General features: G+C 43.3%; 1 protein-coding gene across 2 annotated transcripts in view; it reads right to left on the bottom strand.

Annotated features, from left to right (window-relative positions):
• LOC136874095 (leucine-rich repeat-containing protein 15) overlaps positions 1–17,743 on the bottom strand; it is a 101,312-nt gene that overhangs the window by 55,622 nt on the left and 27,947 nt on the right. Inside the window, exon 1 of one of the 2 annotated variants that reach the window (XM_068227657.1) lies at positions 14,723–14,838. The exons of the other annotated variant lie outside the window; for it this stretch is intronic. The gene's annotated coding sequence lies outside the window, so the exon portion shown is untranslated. Of the gene's footprint in view, positions 1–14,722; positions 14,839–17,743 lie in introns of those variants that run through there. 2 annotated transcript variants of the gene reach the window in all.

Genomic DNA, 17,743 nt, shown 5'->3' with positions numbered 1-17,743 from the left:
TTTCAAAGTTTATTGACTGACGATTTTTTATTGTTTATTTTCCGTCTGTTGAAGACAAATATCCAAATTTATTAAGAGGATACAGACTGAATTATTTAACTTCCTGGATACAGAATCAAACAATTGTAAAGATACATTTTCGAACGAAGAGAACATCTTCTATCACAACTTGTTATTATGTATGGTATGTGGTACGTAATGGAGCATTTGGATCAGCAAATTTAATCTCAATCACATTTGATAATCAAATATTAGTGAAAAGTGTCAAATGAACAATTATAGTACGTATGAGTCCGACTCGTTGGCTGAACGGTCAGCGTACTGGCCTTCGATTCAGAGGGTCCCAGGTTCGATTCCCGGCCGGGTCGGTGATTTTAACCTTAATTGGTTAATTCCAATGGCACGGGGGCTGGGTGTGTGTGTTGTCTTCATCATCATTTCATCATCATCATGACGCGCAGGTCGCCTACGGGAGTCAACTCGAAAGACCTGCACCTGGCGAGCCGAACATGTCTTCGGACACTCCCGGCACTAAAAGCCATACGCCATTTCATTTCATTTCATTTTGTACGTATGAACAGAAAAATAGCCAAAGAAATAGAAAACAGTCAACTTCATTTCTCAAGAGACAGTACTGTATCTGCCCGCCAGGTCATTAACGACCCATATTAATAAAACAACTTATTCAAATAATATCATCATTTTCATGTGGTATGAGTTCTGTACCTCTAAGGACTACTTTAATTGAGTATCATAACAATTTTATGTAAGAAAAGATACGGGAAAACATAGGTTAAACACCATTACATGCCTATAAAAAAGACAGTCAAGTATGTACCAGTGCGAGTGTCTTCTAAATTTTCTATCTTATGTCCGACAAACGGAAAACTTAAAGGTTATATTAACAATGTCGACACTGAATATTATAGCTTCCATCCTAATAAGTTTAATTTTAGTTAACATAGTAAATAATACGATATAATTATAAACATCTTCCGAAATGTTGACCAAATCTTCCCAAATTTTCAGTCGTATCTTCCGGAATGTTACTTGTAGATGTGGTAACAATGCTCCCGAATTCAAAGCATGACTCCACAGCCGTAACGCGTTAACACGTGTGGCCACTCCGCTAGGGAGAATTTGTGCTAAGTTGTATCAATATAGAATTCAACAAGGAATGTTATGGGCCTACATAAAGTTACGACTACCTTGTATATACAGTGTGTTTCAAAATGTTATGTAGCAACTGAAGCATTTCATGGAGGAGTCTGTGTACAACTTTTGAACAGAAACCTATAGTCCAGGTAAGCCTGGGAATGTACAACTTATTGTATTTATTTTTCAAAAATTCTGTACATTCTGAACTGACAGTCTATGTGGTAGTCGTTTTTGCATACGGTCAGAGTTCGGAATTAATCGATGAAAAGTAATCAAATTACTTGTGACGGATAGTTTTTTCAGTAAATTTTACTTATAATCGTTACTTTTATTTATTTCGTCTTTCTTAATCCGTTTACCCTCCAGGGTTGGTTTGTCACTCGGAACCAGCGAGGGATCCCACATCCACCACCTCGAGGGCAGTTTCCTGGAGCGTGAGACTTTGGGTCGGGGAGATACAACTTGGGAGGAAGACCAGTACCTCACCCAGGCGGCTTCACCTGCTATGCTGAACAGAGACTTTATGGGGATGGGAAGATTGGAAGGGATAGATGAGGAAGTGAGAAGGAAGCGCTGTGGCCTTAAGTCAAGTACCATCTCGGTATTTGCCTGGAGGAGAAGTGGGAAACCACGGAAAACCACTTCGAGGATGGCTGACATGGGATTCGAACCTCCCCTCTACTCAGCTGACATCCCGAAGCTGATTGGACCCCGTTCCAGTCCTCGTACCACGTTTCAAATTTCGTGTCAGAGCCGGGAATCGAACCCGGGCCTCCGGAGTTTGCAACTAATCACACTAACCACTGCACCACAGAGGCTGACTTATCGTTACTTTTCACAAAATGTAATTTTTACTTGTAATTTACTCTTTGAAATAAAATTGTAATCGTTACATTCTAGCAATCGTTAGTCCAGCTCCATGGCTAAATTATTAACGTGCTGGCTATTGGATCAAGAGATCCAGGTTCGATTCCCGGCTGGGTGGGGGATTTTAACCTTCATTGTTCAATTCCGATGGCTCGGAGGGAGGGTGTTTGTGTGCCGTCTTCATCATCAGAAATCGTCTTATGTAGGCCACCGTCTTAATAATAAATGATAATATTGTACTTACGTCCTACTAACTACTTTTTGACGGTTTTCGGAGACGCTGAGGTGCCGGAATTTTGTCCCTCAGAAGTTCTTTTGCGTCCCAATAAATCTACCGACACGAGGTTGACGTATTTGAGCACCTTCAAATACCACCGGGCACCATCTTCACAGGTATTCAGATCACGTATAGGCCCTCTACAAGAAAAGACCTGCACCAGGCCTCTGCGGAGGCCATACTCCATTTTTATTTCATTAATTTTAATAGCTGACATACAATGCATCGAGAGTTTGATAAATTTGGAGCCCTTGCACTCGCAAAACGTCACACCAAGGGTATAAAACTATGAATACGTCACGCACTCGTTCATTTACTCACAGAGCAGCTTCGGCTAACAGTGGCTACGCCTTTACCGTTACTCTACAGCTCCGAATTCCAGAGCTGTGGCCTGGTCCCACCATCGACTGTCTCGAGAATGGTTTTCCGTAGTTTTCCATTCCGCTTACTAGGGTGAATGCCGTGACAGTTCATTTTGTGTGCCACGGTCTCACCTTCTCCGCACCTAATATCACCGCAATATATCTTCTAGCCTGAGAGAGGTCATCACCTCTAGAAGGGTCATTTACTCGCAGCTTGTGTTGACTGAGATTTAGCCAACCTATTTAAATATTTTTTTTAATTACTTGACCCTCAAAATAATTTTCAAAATATCATGTTTAGTCTTACTTAGTGATGATAGCCCCTACGCTAAAAGAAACCCTCACAAAATGAAGTAATATCATTTTGCCCTTACAAGCTTTGGTATCATTCCAGCCTCATGTGAAACAGTCAGCGATTTCTCTAAAGACTGGCGTTCTGTATAGTATCTGTTAAGTAATTCCAATTTTACTGATTATTTGTTGAAAAAGTATTTTTTTATTGTTGTTGTTTGTCCGGCCCTTGCCTTGTTTCACTACGGGGTCGGTATGAGGTGAGATGAATCTGTCTTGGCAGTTTTTATGACCAGATGCCCTTCCTGAAGTCAGCCTCATCAGAGGAATTAATGAGATGAAATGAATGACGTGATATACGATAATAGGAAGGGAGAGGGTGAAACCCGGTGCCGGCACATAGCCTACTCCTGTCGAATAACAGTAAGGGGCCTGCTCAAGACTTATCGTATCCATTCGACGGACGAACCACCATCAACAGCGTCAAATGCCTTCATTCCATATGAGCACTGAGGAGAGGTTTGGAATTTAATCCAGGCTTTCGGCACGCAATCTAGTGATTGGAAATTGGGTTGTTTTTTTCTTTTTTTTTTTTTGTACTAGTTGCTCTACGTCGCACCGACACAGATAGGTTTTATGGCGACCATGGGATAGGAAAGGCCTGGGAGTGGGAAGGAAGCGGCCGTGGCCTTAATGAAGGTACAGCCCAAGCATTTGCCTGGTGTGAAAATGGGAAACCATGGAAAACCATCTTCAGGTCTGCCGACAGTGGGATTCGAACCCACTATCTCCCGGATGCAAGCTCACAGCCGCGTGCCCCTAAACGCATGGCCAACTCACCCGGTGATTAGAAATTGTATACCACCACCTCCCCTACCCTGCCGGCCAACATTCTGATGGTGACAATTTTTTCCACCAACGGGACTCGAACCGGCTACCCACGGTGTCAGATCGTTTAGACTTCAACGCCTTTACGATTATAGCCACCTGGTGGGCTTAACTGGCATTCACTCACATATTTTTAATTCGTATTTTCCCATCACTACGTACAGTGAAGTTAGACTCGGGACTGAATGTTATTTAATAAAGCTGTTCGAGCTAACCCCACCTTATTCAATGCAGGCACCACAACGGCATATTCCTGAGTTGTAGTTCAATCCCTCTACGGGCTACTTACGTCAAGAAATTTAACTGTAAAGACCAAAGAAAAGTAAAAGGTGTATTTAATGTGTCTGCAGTGTAGCCTTGTATGGCTCCGAATCGTGGACTATTGGTGCATACAACAGGAGATGCGAGGAGACATTTGATGTGGTGTTAGAGGTGGATGGAGAAGATCCCATGGACTGCAAAGTTTAAAAAGAAAGAAATTCTTAGAAGAATAAGTGAAAAGAGACCTTAACTACCATTAATAAGGAAAAGACGCGATCGGTTAATTGGCCACCTCCACTGGCAGAGTAGCTTTCACGTTAATGTAATTGATGGTAATAATGTTATTGTTTCCACGTCATACTAACTACTGTTGACGGTTTTTGGAGACGCCGAGATGCCGAAATTTTGTCCCATCGGAGTGCTTTTACGTGCCAGTAAATCTACTGACACACAATAAATCAGTAAATCTACTGACGCCAGGCTGACGTATTTGAGCACCTCCAAATACTACCGGAATGAGCAGGATCGATCCTATCAAGTTGGGGTCGGGAGGCCAGCGCCTCAACCGTCCGATCCACTCAGCCGGCTGTAATGGAAGGAATGATACAGGGCAGAAGAGGAAGAACAGTACTCAGGCTAAAATACAGGAGACAGATTAGACACGGCATAGGAGCAGGATCATACGAAGAAATGAAAAATCTATTTTTTTTTGCTATTTGCTTTACGTCGCACAGATAGGTGTTATGGCGACGATAGGATAGGAAAGGCTTAGGAATTGGAAAGAAACGGCCGTGGCCTTAATTAAGGTACAGCCCCGGCATTGGCCTGGTGTGGAAAACATCTTCAGGGCTGCCGACAGTGGGGCTCGAACCCACTACCTCCCCATTACTGGATACTGGCCGCACAAAACTTTTTTACAATGGCTTTACGTCGCAGTGACACAAATATGTCTTATAGTGACGAAGGGATATGAAAGGGATAGGAGTTGGAAGGGAGCGGTCATGGCCTTAATTTGCGTACAGCTCCAGAATTTTCTTGTGTGAAAATGGGAAACCATGGAAAACTCTCTTCGGGGCTGTCGACAGTAGAGTTCGAACCTAATGTTTCTCCTAACCGCACGGTCAACTCGCTCGGTAATGAAGAAAGTAAGAAAAGGGAGGAGTAGGAGCAAAATAATTATTGCTGCCAACCAATCTTCGGATTGACAATTAAGATGAGCTACTTTATTATCTGCACAGACTTTTGAATCAGCGTGTATATTACATTTTAAATTACGACACTCGCACAGTGGCGACGAGTGTATCAGTGACGGGGCACCCGGTCATAAATCATCCTATCAAGACTCAGTAAAGTGCACGTATGCAAGTTAGAATTGCTGCAGATTCATCTTACGTAATTTATTCTGTTATAACTGGCACTACTGTGGATGTAATATGAGCCACTCCATGGCAGAAAATGCAATCGTCTCTACATAAACTTAAGCCTGGTGTACACGATCAGATTTATTTCAAATTCAAGACTTGACAAGAATTTTTAGTACTTCACAAGTTTAATTTTCAAATCGCTTGCAATACTTGACAAGTCTTGAGAGGTCTTCGAAAGTCTTAAAAGTGAATTGTTAGGATTTGTACGTATTTCTACAGCTTCCCGTAGAAATCCTAACAATTTCAACAGGGACACCAACTATCAATTAAGTAATACCTGGTTGCCAGCCATTAAGAATTTACGTAGGTAGTTCCCTTCCCGGTCCTTTCAGTATTGATATTTCGTCTCGGTATTTTCCAAATTCGTACGTTCCTCGTCGCCAGATGTTTCATTCCAGACTTGTGTCTATGCCTTACACCTGCCAATGTCATGTGTTACGCAAACACGTTATGTGAACCGCTTAGACTGATTGTGATGGTTCGGTCAGCTTCCGCTTCGAAGGCGCGTTGCCACGTCCTGAGGGCCATCTGGTGGCGAATGAACGTACCATTTTCTACTTCTATTATAACGTCCAAATTCAAAGTGTCATTGTTTAAGAAGCCTTTCTCGTGGACAGTCGAGATTTCTTCTGAGGGCGCAGAGCACAGTTCCCTGCGAAACGTTAAGAATTTCACCTTATTTTCTTGACACGGCATAAGCTCAAAAGCCTATACAATATCACGTCGACACAATGGGTTGCTCTTCTGAGCATTCACAGAGACATAACTGTAAAACCTATACACTACAAAATATTACATTAAAATACAGAACAAGTACAATGTAATCAAGGTCAATCGTCATGAGAGTATTTAGGAGTTGTGGTTAGGATGTAAAGGAGAGGGCGTATGAACCGCCGTTAAGAGTACGGCTCCAGTGTATTCGACCCTCACCAGGACTACGAGAACTGAAAAGCATTCAAAGGAAAGCAGCACGATTTGTTCTCGGTGATCTGCGACTTGCAAACTTTGGTCTGGGAAGACTTTGGAGTAAGGAGACGAAATGCTCTACTTATGTGGTATGTTTCGAGCTGTCAGTGGTGAGTTGGCGAATAAGGAAATAAGTAGAAGAATAAGCTTCAGTGGAGTATAAACAGCAGGAAAGATCATAATATGAAGAGAAAGATGGAATTCAAGAGGACAGATTGGACGTGGCGTAAGAGATTGGAATACATTATCAAGGGAAGTGTTTAATACATGTCCAAGTGCGTTGAAAATATTTAAAAAGATAGGCAAACAAACAGTTGTAAATATGAGGTCAACAATTAATGGGAAATCTGCCACGTGTATGACAGCCCTAAATGTAGATCACTGATTGATTGATTGATTGATTGATTGATTGATTGATTGATTGATTGATTGATTGATTGATTGATTGATTGATTGATTGATTGATTGATTGATTGATTGATTGATTGATTGATTGATAGCTGCAGTCGCTTAAGTGCGGCCAGTATCCAGTATTAGGGAGATCGTGGGTTCGAACCACACTGCCGGCAGCCCTGAAGATGGTTTTCCGTGGTTTCACATTTTCACACCAGGCAAATGCTGAGGCTGTATCTTAATTAAGGCCACGGCCGCTTCCTTCCCACTCCTAGCCCTCTCCTGTCCCATTGTCGCCATAAGACCTATCTGTGTCGGTGCGACGTAAAGCAAAGTGAAAAAAAAAGATAGATTGATTGATTGAACCTGTTTTCTAAGAAGCTTCAAAAGTTGGATTTTAGATAGTAATCTGAACATACCATTCGCTGTAAAACTGTTGACCCTTTTCGCATTGTTTTTGTTCTGTATTTTAATGTCAGATTTTGTAGTGTACTGCAATCTGAATATCAACATAATTCACTTGTATCAGCGTGCTTATACATGTACTGTAATGCCACTCATGCATGCGCGCACCACACACCCACACAGGCACCTTCATTAGACCTATAATGGTTTTTTTTTGTTTTTTTTTGTTTTTTTGTTTTTTTGCTTTACGTCGCACCGACACAGACAGGTCTTATGGCGACGGTGAGACAGGGAAGGGCTGAGAGTGGGAAGGAAGCGGCCGTGGCCTTAATTAAGGTACAGCCCCAGCATTTGCCTGGTGTGAAAATGGGAAACCACGCAATACCATCTTCAGGGCTGCCGATAGTGGGGTTCGAACTTACTATCTCCCGAATACTGGATACTGGCCGCACTTAAGCGACTGCAGCTATCGAGCTCGGTAGGCCTATAATGTAAGTCGACTTTCAACCTATTAGGTCGTGTTACGTACATAGTGCGTGTTGAAGTGATGTGAAACGAGCTAATAGTTTGAAACTCGCTTTCTATTACAATGCGGCCGGAAAAATTCAATATTCATTCACCATCGCTGTGTGCTATAATAATTTAATAACTATAATCCCCTCCTCACTTTTGTCGATCTTGGTTACGATAATGGCCCGTACAATTACACCTACACCCACAGGCACAGCACTACATGTATCTGAACCCCATGGGACGTACTAGGAAAGCCACATAATAATAATAATAATAATAATAATAATAATAATAAATAATAATAATAATATAATATAATATAATATAATATAATATAATATAATATAATATAATATAATATAATATAATATAATAATAATCATAATAATAATGTTTGTCTTTTGTTGTTGCTTTACTCCTTAGTCCCGTTTCTTGATATGAGGTCGAGAATGAGGTAATATGAATGTAAATGGAATGTTTTACGGCCGGATGCCCTTCCTGAAGCCAGATTGACTTGAAGAGCAAATGAATATGAAATTAATGATGGTTAATGAAAATTGGGTAAAGAGATGGAAAGAATCGATTGTGGCCTATGAATTGGAACAGTCCGGAATTTGTCTGGCAGAGAAAATGAGAAACCACAGGAAACCATTCTCAGGACAGACGACGGTGGAGCTCGAACCCACGCATCTCGGAATACACAGCTCAGCTCCATCGCCATAGCGCATCAAAACGCGCGGCCACTCCGGTAATAATAATTTAAAAACCTAATTCTTTCTTTCTTAATCCGTTTTCCTTCCAGGGTTGGTTTCTCCCTCGGACTCAGCGAGGGATCTCACCTCTACCGCCTCAAGGGCAGTGTGCTGGAGCGTCAGACCTCGGCTCGGATGATAAAACTGGGAAGGAGGACCAGTACCTCACCCAGGTGTCCTCACCTGCTATGCTAAACGGGGCCCGTCTGGGGAGATGGGAAGATTAGAAGGGACAGACAAGGAAGAGGGAAGGAAGCGGTCGTGGCCTTAAGTTAGTTACCATCCCGGCATTTGCGTGGAGGAGATGTGGGAAACCACTTGGAGGACGGCTGAAGTGGGATTCGAAACCCCCTCCCCCCCCCCCCACCCTACTCAGTTAACCTCACGAGCTGAGCGGAACTTCAAATTTCGTGGCCGGGGATCGACGCCGAACGTCCGGGGTGGCAGCTAATCACACTAACCACTACACCACAAAGGTGGACTTAAAAAAATGAGAAATGAAAATGTGAGTGGTCCGACCCGTAGAAGAATGAAAGTATTGGCTCAGGAAATTGAAGGGCCATGAAGGGCAAGAAAATAAAAGACTCCCTACGCCTCGCAAACATAAACCACCGGGGTCGGAAGAAAACAGCAACTGATAAACGAATAGGAAATATGAAGGTGAGGAGCCTGGTACAAGTAAGTGGAAAGAACGTCAGTCTCCGTTCGGGAATCGTGGCCCCTAACCGCGCTTTTAATGTCAGTGCCACCGAGCTCGATAGCTGCAGTCGCTTAAGTGCGGCCAGTATCCACTATTCGGGAGATAGTGGGTTCGAACCCCACTGTCGGCAGCTCTGAAGATGGTTTCCTGTGTTTGCCCATTTTCACACCAGGCAAATGCTGGGGCTGTACCTTAATTAAGGCCACGGCCACTTCCTTCCCATTCCTAGCCCTTTCCTCTCCCATCGTCGCCATAGGACCTATCTATGCCGGTGCAACGTTAAGCAATTTAATTGTATATATCAGTGCCTCTCTGAGGTTTCTCATTTACTCACTTTAACGACATGGAAGACATTGATTTTGTACATGTATTCTAGGACCAAGACCCTCATGGGAAATAGAGGTGAATGGTTGACGCATTTCAGTAGGCCTGGCAGACACATCGCAGCCCTCCTTCCATTCTAGCAGTACCCAGAATCGAAACTGGACGGCGGCTGATAGTTCTAAACCTCACGCTACGAAAGCGGACGGAAAATTGGTAGAGCGCTGGCTTTCTCAGCCCTAGGAGGGGATCCCTGCTTTTGAAGGTACTCAAATACGCGAGATTTAAGGACACATAAATGCACTCGTGAAGGATGACATTTCTGGCTCCTCGGCCTCTCCGAAATTCGTAAAAGCAGTTAGTAGGGCGTAAAACCAATAACTTTTTTTGTTTGCTATTTGCTTTACGTCACACCGACACAGATAAGTCTTATGGCGACGATGGGATAGGAAAGGCCTAGGCATGAGAAGGAAGCGGCCGTGGCCTTAATTATGGAACAGCCCCAGCATTTGCCTGGTGTGAAAATGGGAAACCACGGAAAACCGTCTTCAGGGCTGCCGACAGTGGGGTTCGAACCCACTATCTCCCGATTACTGGATACTGGCCGCACTTAAGCGACTGCAGCTATCGAGCTCGGTAACATTATTACTTATAAAACAAACAAAAAACCCCATGGCACTACAGCCCTTGAAGGGCCTTGGCCTACCAAGCGACCGCTGCTCAGCCGGAAGACCTGCAGATTACGAGGTGTCGTGTGGTCAGCACGACGAATCCTCTCGGCCGTTATTCTTGGCTTTCTAGACTGGGGCCACTATATCACCGTCAGATAGCTCCTCAGTTCTAATCACGTAGGCTGAGTGGACCTCGAACCAGCCCTCAGGTCCAGGTAAAAATCCCTGACCCTGCCGGGAATCGAACCCGGGACCTCCGGGTAAGAGGCAAGCACGCTACCCCTACACCACGGGGCCGGCAATATTACTTATACATTACATAATTATCATCTTTGAGGCTTCAGAAAACGTATTCCTTCCTCGTTAGGTGCTGATAATCTTAACATGGCCGAGTGAGTGGCTGCGTGGTTTGGCTCATGTAGCTGTCAGCTTGCATTCCGTAGATAGTGTTGTGGGTTCGAAACCCACTGCCGAGAGCCCTGAAAATGATTTTTCGATGGTTTCCCATTTTCACACCAGGCAAATGCTGGGGCTGTACCCTATTTAAGGCCACGGGCGCTTCCTTCCCGTCCCTACCCATTTCCTTTCCCGTAGTGGCCATAAGACCTGTCTGTGTCGGTGCGACATAAAGTAAATTGTACCAAAAAAAATCTTAAAATTATCACCTCCATGGTTATAAATCCGGGTTAACTGATGTAATATCAGATTGCTAAGAAAATCACGCTGATCGATGTTGGATGCTGAGCAATCAATCAGTCACTACTGATCTGCATTTAGGACAGTCGCCCAGGTGGCGGATTCCCTATCTGATGTATTCCTAGCCTTTTCTTAAATGATTTCAATGACATTGGAAATTTATTGAACATCTCCCTTGGTAAGTTATTCCAATCCCTAACTCCCCTTCCTATAAATGAATATTTGCCCCAATTTGTCCTCTTGTATTCCAACTTTATTTTCATATTGTGATCTTTCCTACTTTTTGAAGACGCCACGGACGGAAGTTTCTTTATTAAATGCTTTGTACTATTTTGAGAATCTTCTGTCAGTCACTTTACCATCTTCAGACTTCTCAACAGTACTTTGCTATAACCTGTCTCGCCTGGGGCACCTCAACAATCGCGGAGTAGGGGAAATAACCGTGAGGAAGCCTAAGCAGAACTGACCTTGAGGTGTACAACTTCTGGTAAACATTATTTTTCTTCTCGGGGAATGACCATTCTGAGTATCTTCCTCCTTATTATGCCTATAGAACAACTTCGTTAAGAATTTGGAACATACATACATACATACATACATACATACATACATACATACATCTTCATTATAGATTGCTATGCCTTTCAACGTTCGGTCTGCAAGCTCTGTCAATTAACTAAGTGTCTCTATAATCTTCTAGTTGCAGTTAGCTCTAGTTCAGACCCAGGCCTATCATTATATCATTGCAAACTGAGTCTAATCATCGTCACCTTGGTCTACCTCTACTTGTCTTACCCTCCATGGTCAAGTCAATTATTCTCCTAGGCAACCTATCCTCATTAATCTTCGGCCGATATCTTCATGTTTCGAGGTGTCGGACCCCTTCAGTTTTGTCCTTCCAATTAGTTTTAATAGAGGATGGGTCCCCAGTTGTACTTCCTCTTAAAACAATAATCACCACCACCACCGCCGCCTCATTTACCTCACATGAACCTACCAGCCGGTTTGTACGTACAAGATTCTGCATCGAATTTACACCTTAGCATTTAGCTCCTCTGCCATTGTTCCCATCTGCCATCATTCTTGCTATTTTCTTATCAGTGACTTCTAAGTTACTATTATTCTTTCTTTTCCTACAATCAGCTTTACGTCGCACCGACACAGTTAGGTCTTATGGTGACGATCGGAAGGAAAAGGGCTAGGAGTGGGAAAGAAGCGGCCTTAATTAAGGCACAGCCCCTGCATTTTCATGGTGTGAAAATGGAAAACCATGGAAAACTGCCTACAGTGGGGCTCGAACCCACTATCTCACGAGTAAAATAAACTCGTATCCTCACCTCGAGGGGGTCCAGCTCTTTTCAACACATCCCCAATGGAAGTTAGATGCATGTACCATTTAACCACATACCAGCCTTCCTACCATTCCTAAATCTCTGGGAGTACCGGGAATCGAATCCAGGCCATCGAGGATGGCAGCTAATAGTGCTAGCTGTTATGGTACGGAGGCGGACATCCCCCGAATGGAACGTCGGAGCTGCGCGTCCTTAACCACACGTCCAACCCGCTTGGTACTTATGAATAAGATATCATGAGTCCATCCAGCTTTCACTCGCGTGTAGCAAAGTCGATATGATAACAGGCCGATATAAAGACAGTTTCGTTTGAGAGCTGACATTTCTTGCAGAACACTGTTCATTAATTTCCGTTTCCGAATTAAATAACATTTGGCCTGTAAGTAGCTTTAGTATTTGCAGCCAAAAGGTCTTTTGAATATTTTTCCTTCATCAAGGGGCAGATGATCAAGTGATCTGGCTCTTGTGTGACAGCGCAGTCAGAGAGATCATCGTTGTTGTTGAGAATATTCCACTTCTTCAGGTTGGTCTTGCAGCGCGAAACTCCCGTCCTCAGACTGTTCAGCAATTTCCAAATTCCATAGGCCTATGCCAAGCTGTGACCTGATGCCGTTTTCTCTGAGAGAAGGATGGTTGGGTCGTTGATTTTTGTCTTCCATATCTTCACACGGGCAGCTTTTTTTAGGGGAGTAGCAGCCCTCAAGCAGCCCCCTGTTAAATATGTTTACTCACTTTATATGCGATTATAAGGCGCACACGAATATAAGGTGCATCCTGATTTTGAGCAGCCAATTCTATGATAATTTTTCCTATTTGCTTTACGTCGCACCGACACAGGCAGGTTTATGGCGACGATGCGATAGGAAAGGCCTAGGAATGGGAAGGAAGTGGCCGTGGCCTTAATTAAGGTACAGCCCAGCATTTGCCTGATGTGAAAATGGAAAACCACTGAAAACCATCTTCAGTGGGGTTCGAACCCACTATCTCCCGGATGCGAGCTCACAGCTGGGTGCCCCTAACCGCACGGCCAAATCGCCCGGCAGTTCTATGATAAAAAGTGCGCCTTACATTAGGATGATGATGATGATGATGATGCTTGTTGCTTAAAGGGCTCTAACATCTAGGTCATTAGCCCCTATTTTACATGAGGAAAATACGGCATGTCAATCAGATTATTAAGGTGAATAAAAATAATCGATACGGATTAAGTGACCTGGTGTCTAATTTTAATTTCGTTCATAGATAGTGATAAGTTTATGTGAAATAGCAAAATTAAAGAGCCTCCGTGGTTCAGACGGCAGCGCGTCGGTCTCTCACAGCTGGATACCGTGGTTCAAATCCCGGTCACTCCATGTGAGATTTTTCTCCGGGTACTCCAGTTTTCCCTGTCATCTTTCATTCCAGCAACACTCACCATTCTCGTTTCATAGCATCTATCAGTCATTAATAAATCACTTTGAGAGTGGCGACCCCATCGTACTAATAGCCTATATATGATTCATTCATTACAGTACATCCCTGACCTGGTCAAAGACTGGAAAACAGGTTGTAGGTTTTCATTTTTCAACAAAATTAACGTAATAAAGGGTTTACGTGACATCCCACCTGGTGATCATGATCGTTAAGGGGTTGATGTATAAACGGTCTGACACCGTGGTTAGCCGGTTCGAGTCCCGTTGGTCGAAAAAAAATTCCACCTTCAGAATATTGGCCGGGAGGGTATACGATTTATAATCAATAGATTGCGTGTCAAAAGCCTGGATTAAATTCCAAACCTCTCCGCAGTGCTCGTATGGAGTGAGGGCGTATGACGCTGTTGATGGTGGTTCGTCCGTTGGATGGGGACGTTAAGGATTGAGCAAACCCCTTGGTGCTATTCAAGAGGAGTAGGTTATGTGCCGGCACCGGGCTTCACCCTCTCCCTTCCTACTATCACATATCACGTCATTCATTTCATCTCGTCAACTCCTCCGATGAGGTTGACGTCAGGAACGGCATCCGGTCATAAAACTCGCCACGACAGATTCATCTCACCTCATACCCGACCCCGTAGAGAAATGGGACAAGGGTTGGACAAACAATGGGTTTACATTACAGTGGTTATCTTCATAAATCCCACGTGCACAAGATTGGAGTCGATCTACGGCCCCCCAGTGCCACATCCTCCGATATCTCAGTTTCATACAGTTTTCTGAGTTGAATCCTTACAGGACCATTTTAGAAACATTGAGTCCTAGATCACATATGAACATGAAAAGAACGTCACGCAGAATAAATTATAGTAGGAGACACATAAATTTTCATTACTCAACAACACACTACAACCATAATCAATATATTCCACTTATTATGTACGGGAAATTGGTATTTTAATAAGTCTGTAGCTGCCGTAGGCTGATAAGAATTTTCGGAAAAAGCTACTCACGGTCACTGATGTATTCTGCACTGCGAACAGCAAGAGACTGCATGCAAGTGGCAGTGTGCAGGGTCCACCTAGACTCGGTTACGTCACGTCATAGCTGGCGGGCAGCACACGTTATTTTAAATATGTTCTGGTAGCTATGCATATAAACAAAAACAGATGCTTCATATCGTTGGAAGGACATTTGTAGCTTACTCTACCAACCTCAAAGCCATAGCTAGTGCTCAAATACAGAAGCCTCTTTAACATGTATTAGCTCGTGAATCCGTGCTTCGCTACGGAATTCTACGAGGGCGAATCAAAAGTTATATTCCAAGTTATGCCCATTTATGAAACCACCTACATGTAGGCAACACTTCTATGGCAACATATAATGTAAGTTCACTTTTCCACATAGTCCTCAAGAGACAACTTTTCTCGGAACGGTCAACCAACTTTACGATTCCGGATGCGTAGAAATCACATCCAGCGCTATGTAACCACCTGAAGACAGCTGCTGGTTACATCGCGCATTCCTATCTACGAAATGTCACTGTAAAATTTGTCATAAAGGGAACATAATAATTGCTTTTACTTAAATTAAGTGAAAAATCTGCGGTAAATTAAGAAATACCGTCGTTATTAGAGAAATATGAATACATTCTTAAGACCTGTATACAGGACTCCTTTATGTCGTATTTCGCTGCTGGTGTCGTCTTTTGTTAATTTCTTGAGGTCCAGGGCTAGAACCGAGAAATGGAAGTGCTATGTCTGTAGACTCTCATCATCTTTGTCCACTTGGCTAGAGCGGCCAGTTGAAACAGCAAAATGGAGGTCAACAGCATTCACGATAAGAAAAATAGCATGATCCCTGGACCAATAAATCACTAGTCCACAGAATTCTTCTTATGGATATTGGCCATAGCTTTTTGTCGCCTATTAAATCTTGCATATCGCGATACAATTCAGGAAATGATGTCATTGACACCTGAACAACGAGCTAGAACTTGCACCTGAAGCAATAAAACGAAAGCAAAGAACATCAGTGAACACAGACATCACACACGAAATTGTTGAAAGTGTAAGAAAACAAAAGACACGTGTGTTACTGTGAGCGTAGCACCAAAAGTTCTTGTAAAGTAGTAAAGTAGGTATACATAATATTCACCAAAAATAAAATATTTCTTAATTTACCGCAGATTTTAGACTTCATCTGTCTAAAAGCAATTATTATGTTCCATTTGTGACACATTTTACAGTGATATTTCGTAGAGAGGAATGCGCGACGTAACCACAGCTGCTTTCACCTCCTCATCGTTTCGGAATCGTCGTCCACCGATATCTTTTCAGCTTACCAAACACATGATAATCGCATGGCGCTAAGTCTGGACTGTATGGAGGATGTTGTCATACCTCCCACTTGAATCGCTGCATCAGTTAACACGTTTGGCAAGCCGCGTGAGGTGTTGCGTTATCGCGCAACAAAACCCCACCGGCGCTCAACTTTCCCAGCCGCTTTTCCTTAATTGCCTTGCGCAATCGGTTCAACGTTTGACAATACGACGCCGTGTTGATTGTCGTGCTTTTCGGCATAAATTCAAAGTGTACACACCCTCCATGACAAAGAACACTATCACCATTACCTTTCGTGCTTAAGGTTGGACCTTGACCTTCTATCGTGGTGGTGGTGTAATGTGCGCCCATTCCATCGAAGTTCTCTTTATTTCGGGAGTGAAGTGATGGACTCCCGTTCCATTCCCTGTGATGATTCGCCGCAGAAACTCGTTGCCCTCCACAGAATACCATTGCAAAAATGTCAGTGACGTTTGGAAACGTTGTTCCTTGTGAACATCAGTGAGTAGACGTGGGACCCATCCTTGACACAGTTTACGAAATCCAATGTGCTGGTGAACAATGGAGAACACACTGCCATACGAAATTTTCAGCATGCTGACAATTTCTTGCAGTGTTATGCGCCGATTCTCTCTAATGATCCCAAACACACGGTCATCATTTGCAACGGTACTGGACGTTGCGGGCCTGCCTTCGCGGTATTCGTCCGTGAAATCCGTGCATCAAATTGCTTACATCACTTTACAATACCTGGACTCACCATATACAGCAGTGATTTCACGATGAATGTCCGTGCAATTGAGTCGTTTAGCTCATGTAAGTCTGATCGTTGCACGCACCTCCAATTTCGAGTGAACATCCAGTTGACGTGCCATTGAGCCTAGTCCTCTCTGCACACACAACGCAACGGGATACCACACAAACCTTCCTATCGGACGTGTCAGCAGTTACTGTAGCTTACTCCGCATTGACCACGGTCACAACGTGCTCTCGCGGCGAGCTAGTGTAACTTACTTTTCGATTCGCCCTCGTACACTGTATACAGAATTCTTGATGAAGTCGTGTATATGTTGTGCATAAGATTTTATTAAGTAGCATAATGGATTAATAGGATAGCTATTTAAACATTACTTTTTAGGAGCCTTCCCCTGAACTACAATTTAATCCGGCATGAATAACATTATTAATAGCCTAGACTGTATTGCTTTATTGTGCAACGTTACATAGCGATTTACGTTAAATTCTGTTCACCCATTTTCTAGTGGCTCGGTGTTCATACGGACTTAGCAACGAAACTCTTCTATTATCATAGCCGGTACGGTAAACATAAATATATATATACGGGCGAGTTGGCCGTGCTCGTAGAGGCGCGCGGCTGTGAGCTTGCATCCGGGAGATAGTAAGTTCGAATCCCACTATCGGCAGCCCTGAAGATGGTTTTCCGTGGTTTCCCATTTTCACACCAGGCAAATGCTGGGGCTGTACCTTAATTAAGGCCACGGCCGCTTCCTTCCAGCTCCTAGGCCTTTTCTATCCCATCGTCGCCATAAGACCTATCTGTGTCGGTGCGACGTAAAGACCCTAGCAAAAAAAAACATATATATAATTCTATATAACTTTAGTCATGCAGTATTTATCGATAGGACCACTAATAACATAAATTTTTGAGAGTCGAATTTTAGACCTTCTCTA

Source organism: Anabrus simplex, chromosome 5 (assembly GCF_040414725.1).
Source record: "Anabrus simplex isolate iqAnaSimp1 chromosome 5, ASM4041472v1, whole genome shotgun sequence".
Taxonomy (NCBI): Eukaryota; Metazoa; Arthropoda; class Insecta; order Orthoptera; family Tettigoniidae; genus Anabrus; species Anabrus simplex.
The sequence above is the reverse complement of the archived record's forward strand: the minus strand, read 5'-3'. Positions and strand labels throughout refer to the sequence as shown.